Here is a 6,955-nt window from a genome sequence, read left to right on the forward strand (position 1 = left end):
TATATACCTGTGATGTATATTTATCTTCGATGTATTTAGTGGTACCTTGATTTTTTAGTAAACCCGCTTTTTATCATTATAAACACATTTTATAGAACTGATTGGATTTTTTTGAAATCTTAATTCAGAAAACAAAATTAAAATGAATTCCGGGTAATTTCAATGGATAATTAAGGAACGTATGTGGATATCGGTATTATACAACCGATATTGAATGTGACGAGACGGCAAGCATTTTGATTCATTGCGTCTCGTCATAAACACATTATGCATCTTCTTTTATTTCACTACTTAACTCTCTTTGACGGAGCAAAGCCATTGAAATATAAGTATCTGCAAACAAAAAATGAGCAAAAAACAGAAATGAATTCTGTACATTTAATGCTTACGGACAGCCTTAAACATTCTCTGGGAAGCAGTCTCTACTATTTATGAAGACATTATTTTCATATCAAGTATCTTGAATTGGTTCGGGCAACTCAATATCACTCTTCAAGAAAGGAGAAGAATACTTGAAAGGGAATTTTAATGGACTTTCTGTGTAGCCGGCAAAAACACTTGAATGGAACTAAGTGGTGAAATGAACGTCTTATGAATTGATTTTGATTGTTATCAGTCGAATGGTTTATTCAAAGAAGACATTTTACAGAGGTAGGATTATAAGAATGTCTCATTCGTCATGGTATCATAAGACATAGAAAGAGAGAAAGAGGGAATGGGCGTGGTATACACACCCCTACAAACCCTCACACACACATCCACACACCAGCCCTCACATACATATCTATATACATGCATTCATTTACTACAAAGTTGAAAATAAATACCGCCTCATAAATATTTTCTAGTGATCAAATATTTGAAAAATGTTCTATAAAGAAAGTAAATGAAATGAAATATGAAAAAATAAGAAAGGAGGCGTTAAATGTTTTATATTGATATCATCTTGCTTCCCCGAAGGTATAGAATTATGGCATCTCCCCCTTGCGTGTCCCTATATGGCACAATATCTATAACGGCAGTGGAGCCCTTATGGCGTTGTTACAAAGAAAAGAATACGAAAGCTTTTTGTGTAATTGTCATGTATGTACTTTTATTGATGTATATTCAGGGCCGTAGTCTTCCTGAGGGCGTCCTTTTCAAGCGTTTATTCTTATGACTGTCTATTTCAACATGAAATATTGTTAATTCATTTTAAGTTTTAAGTTCAATTGTCGCATGGAAATAAAATAATCAGTCAATACGGAGATACGTCATAAAATAACTTTTTTGGTAGTGTAATGAAAGAAAGCAAACAAAAGTAAATGATAAAGATTTCTATCGAAGCTAAAATATGGCTTCTCTAATGAATATATTGGCGCAGAAATGCATCGCAAACACGATTTGATTCCAAGTCAATAGTATGCCTGCTTTACCAAATGTCCCACATAATATATTGAAAAAAATATACCATGCGTATCACAGAGCTAGTAATAAGAATTGTTTGAAAATGGACATGATAACCATTCATGTCATTAATGAACTGAAGCGAAGGAAATTAAGTACTTTGTATGGCAGAAATACCGTATAATTTTTAACGAAGTAATCGTTTTTAGATCTGATGCTATTTGTAGAAGAGAATTGTAATTCTAAAGGGTCTATTAGAATGTCGAAGAGATGTACATGTAGAAGGGTTGTGAAATGAGGAACAGTGTCTGTTCGTGTAATGAAAAATTGACTGACCGAATTAAAATCGCTGATATAAAAATAACAACTTTAGGATCATCTCTGCCAGCGTTGACGTTACAGGATTGACATTAAAATGTAATCAGGAATCCTCCACGACGCTACATCCCACATCCCTAAGGTATTGTCTCTGATTAACCTGCAGTGCCAATAGAATCATATTTCAACTAATAAGAAAGTGAAACCAATAGGCCTGCTTGTAATTGGAAACATCAAATAATGACGTCTAGTCAAGAGATATATTTTGATTGGTTTTGATGTTGCATGGTATTCGACCTGAAACAGGGTACGCCTCTCGGATCGCAAACAAAAAAAAGAGTATATTTTGTATCTTCTGCAGTGGGACTGACAGCGTGTCAAGGGAGGTATCGTATACAGAAACAAATAAAAACGTAATTACATTTAGTTGTACATGCCCGCGGGTATATTCTCCAACAATGTAATCACGTCCGGGCGAGTGCAAGTGAACAAGAACAAAGTTGACGAAAAAGGCAAAGGAAGATATTAAAAAGTTTTAAAAGGAGATATTAATGTCTCTATTGTCGAGGGGAAGGGGTTCTGCAAGGCACCAGTCTCAGGAATTGCCGGGAAGTAAGGCAGAGGCTACCAATGATTACATTTCCTCCCACACTCTATCTAATATTGGTGCATTTCTTCATTCCCAGAGGAGGCGGGAACGAGATCTAGAAGCTAGATAAGTAATCGTCAAGTTGGGAGCATCCTTGTCCCCGTTCGCTGGTTCATCACGATGGACAAGTAATTATACAATCTCCAGGAAGTACAGCGAAACCAAATCAACTACTGGAAAGATGAAGCGAGGAATATGTTTCTCCTTGATTTGATTAGTACAGGAGGACTCGGCACACCGCGCAGAGGGAGACGCTAAATATGGGTTATTTACTTCTGCAGACGACACTTGTATCAAAAACTTCGGTTCGTATAAGGGTCATTCACGTAACGGTTTGAAAAGTAATCTAACGTAACTTCTTTTCTCTCTTATTTTAAAGGAAGATAGAATCTGACCGATAGTGAACCGAATATGAACGTCGCCGCAGGACAAATATATCCCAAGTTTAATTATATATTGATTTCATCAGCGGAGGACAAGGAAAAAGTGTTAAGTATCCAGGTTAAAAATTTGATAAACCATATTAAGCAATAAGCATCTATTACGAATTATTGACAGCCGCTGAGCGCATAGACCGTTGTGATTTATTTAGTTGATGGGCTGGCATGTATAATAACTGTAATCTGACCTACTTGGATTTATGCGCGTAATGGATTTAATGGAATCGCTGACGTATTTTTGGCTTTGTGGTTGTTGTTTTTGTCATTAGACTGGGATATTGCCTATGAAATAATACTTTTAAAGTGACGAGCAAACCCCACTTTTCAGACACCACAAAGTGGATAACTTACAAATTATTCAAGGCAGTTTTGATCACATCTTTACGGCTGCGTCGCCTGCTGCCTTCAACACAGAACATCATTTTCCCATGACCGAAACCTAACGCTCATGATGTTTAATTAAATTCTGTATTTAAAATATCATAGCTCTTGGGATTGAAAATTTGGAAAATGAAAAAAGAAAATGGTAAATAATATTTTCCACTGAATCTATTCCTAGAGATTCTTTGCGGTTACAATTCAATAAGATAGAAGAAGCGAGAGATAGAGAGGGAGGGTGAGAGAGAGAGAGAGAGGGGGAGGGACAGGAAGATATAAAAGAGGTACATAGCCTGGGAGAGACAGAGACTGACAAACACATAAACGGGGAGCCCCCCCCCCCCCTGCAAAAAAATCTTTCCATCAATACCTTTGATGTATTTCATACTTTGCCAGTCTCTTCATTAAAACAACAACAACAACAACGAACTTGGTGCGTCCATGAGAAATGGGTATACTACACTAGAACACCCCCTTGAAACAGTCTTACGCCATCACTCGTATACATGGCGATTGTACTATGATTTCTTAAGGCAGCAAAAAGACACGCGGTGTAATTAAACTCGAGGCAAGTATTACAAGGGCGAAGCGCGAATACTTGTCTTCATGGGCGGAAATCCCAGGGGGACAGGGACGACGCGTCCCCCTATTGTAGGGGGATACAATATCAAATGTCCCCCTACTATTTTTGGTCTTTTGTGATGAAAAGAAGTACATCATTCAAAATCGAAATAAAACATTTAACCTTTTTTCTTTCTTTTTTATTTTCCCGCCCCTTGTCCCCTTTCCCTTCTGGGCGAGATTTCCGCCCCTGCCTGTCTAGTACGACGGCATGGACAGGGCAAAGGATTTTTTTTAGAATATTGACAGTGTGAAAACGCCCTGCGCCTATCCTCATCTCCATGGGGTTTGCATCATGCGCATTATAAACGTCCTCTATGCAGTACACCCATTCACACGCACAATAAAGAATATTGAAATGATACTGCAAGGGAGGTGGATTACTGAGACTTCTATTAGCTTTGGCAATTACTTCCTGAAATGGGGGTGACCTTTGATATGTTTTCTTCTAACAGAAAGTATTTTACGCACCACTGCGCCTACTAGTCAGTCCTTGGTTCGTCAATGGACACAACAGCTCTTTATGAACAAAAACCTGTTTTTTTTTAATAAAACAAATCATGCAAACAATTTAAAAAATGATGATAGACTGTTTCCATAACAAGTATCCAAATATCCTAACATCTCGATAAATCAACTCCATGCCCCTTTGTGCTCATTTATTGAACCAACTCATAGCAGGCAAAGTCTGTATGCGGTCCATAAAAGCAATGAAAGCAAGTAGGTCCATGACGAACCCCAAGTATTTATATGGTCTAACGAAGAGAGGGTGTCCCATTTTTTAAACTCGGTAATAAAATCGAATGTTTCCACTCCAAAGTAATGCGCCGAGTCAACAGCCTTCCATCACCGAAGAGTGGGAATTTCCTTGGGTGCCGAAGACATCCCATCTTCCGTCAATTTCATGACATCCTGTGCGCGTCAAGGCCCTCGTACGCAGCATCGTTACAGAAAATTAGCTATTGCTTTTACCCTCATCCCCTCATCGATCATGCCAGACTGGTCCTTTCCTTTTTGCTGAGTTGCCTTTCCGTCATAAAACCCTCAAAGGTGATTCGAACCCTCGATGGTAGGGCCCAAGGGACAAATTATAAAAGCAGAAAAAGAGATCTTGGAAAAAGAAGAACAGGGTTTTGACTTCTTGATAAATATGCGGATAGGTTCATATCGCATTATGTACCATGTATCGTGTATGTATATATCCATTTCACGTATATCAAACCCGACTTCTAATAAACATAGCTAAGAATTATCAAAATTTGAATGAATACTTGTCTAATCAGCTATACAATGCCGATTACATCCTACGTGGAGGTAATCATGAGAGCGTTTTTGTCTCACCTGCGAAGCAAAGTGAGACTGTAGGCGCCGCTTTTCCGACGGCGACGGCGGCGGCGGCGGCGTCAACATCAAATCTTAACCTGAGGTTAAGTTTTTGAAATGACGTCATAACTTAGAAAGTATATGGAGCTAGTTAATAAAACTTGGCCATAAGGTTAATCAAGTATTACTGAACATCGTATTAGAGTTTCATGTCACATGATCAAGGTCAAAGGTCATTTAGGGTCAATGAACTTAGACAATGTTGGAGGAATCAACATCGAAATCTTAACCTGAGGTTAAGTTTTTGAAATGTCATCATAACTTAGAAAATATATGGACCTAGTTCATGAAACTTGGACATAAGGTTAATCAAGTATCACTGAACATCCTGCATGAGTTTCACGTCACATGACCAAGGTCAAAGGTCATTTAGGGTCAATGAACTTTGGCCGAATTGGGGATATCTGTTGAATTCCCATCATAACTTTGAAAGTTTATGGATCTGATTCATGAAACTTGGACATAATAGTAATCAAGCATCACTGAAAATTTTGTGCGAGTTTCAGGTCTCATGATTAAGGTCAAAGGTCATTTAGGGTCAATGAACTTTGGCCGAATCGGGGGTATCTGTTGAATTACCATCATAACTTTGAAAGTTTATTGGTCTAGTTCATTAAACTTGGACATTAGAGTAATCAAGTATCACTGAACATCCTGTGCGCGTTTCAGGTCACATGACCAAGGTCAAAGGTCAATGAACTTTGGCCGAATTGGGTGTATCTGTTGAATTACCATCATAACTTTGAAAGTTTATGGATGTGATTCATGAAACTTGTACATAAGAGTAATCAAGTATCACTGAACATCCTGTTCGAGTTTCAGGTCACATGATCAAGGTCAAAGGTCATGTAACGTCAATGAACTTTGGCCATGTTGGGGTTTTTTGTTGAATAACCATCACATCTCTGTAAGTTTATTGGTCTAGTTCATTAAAAGTGGACATAAGAGTAACGATGTATCACTGAACATCTTGTGCGAGTTAGAGTAGTATTCAAAGTCAGCACTGCTGCTATATTGAACCGCGTGATGCAGCTGAGACGGCCAGAGGCATTCCACTTGTTAATCTAACAACGTTACTTGTTTCCGTTTGTTAGAAGTACACGTGTCTTGTCGCTTCTACGGTAACTGTCGGGTATGTTCATACTTTGTCGAACAAAACATTTAATTATTCTATTCCTACGAAACACTCCCTTGATCTGGGAGGAATGCTACGTTACACCAACGAAGCCGATACCAAACAGATCAACATCATCACATTAATTCGAATGGCACCATCGATCGATCAGGAGTCTTCAAAACTTTTGTGTGTTTTTGACTGCACCATAATGACATAAAGACACGCAGTAAAACTGTAGTGTTAAGACTGACACCAGTTGGTGTTGATAGAGGGCCACACCCGGAGGTGTTAAAATTACACCCTAGAGATTGAAGATAACACCAAAGAGTGTTATTTTAACAAGCAAAGGTGCTGTTTAGTACTAACATATAAATAATAAATAAATAATAAATAACACCTATAGGTGTTAAACTACCACTGTCAATTTAACAGCGGTGTAGAATAACCGGTGTGGTCCTCTATGTACACCGGTTAAGACACCACTTATTGCTATGCATATATATATATATATATATATATAGTGAAATAATGTATTTTATTCATTTACTTATTTATTTATTGGTTTTCTTTATCTTATACTGCAGGATAGGCCTGTTCAGTTATGCAAAACTGCTTTCCAAAGGCGCCCTGCAGTTTAACATACAACTCAACATCATAGCAATT

The sequence above is a fragment of the Lytechinus variegatus genome, chromosome 12, assembly GCF_018143015.1.
Source record: "Lytechinus variegatus isolate NC3 chromosome 12, Lvar_3.0, whole genome shotgun sequence".
NCBI classification, from domain to species: Eukaryota; Metazoa; Echinodermata; class Echinoidea; order Temnopleuroida; family Toxopneustidae; genus Lytechinus; species Lytechinus variegatus.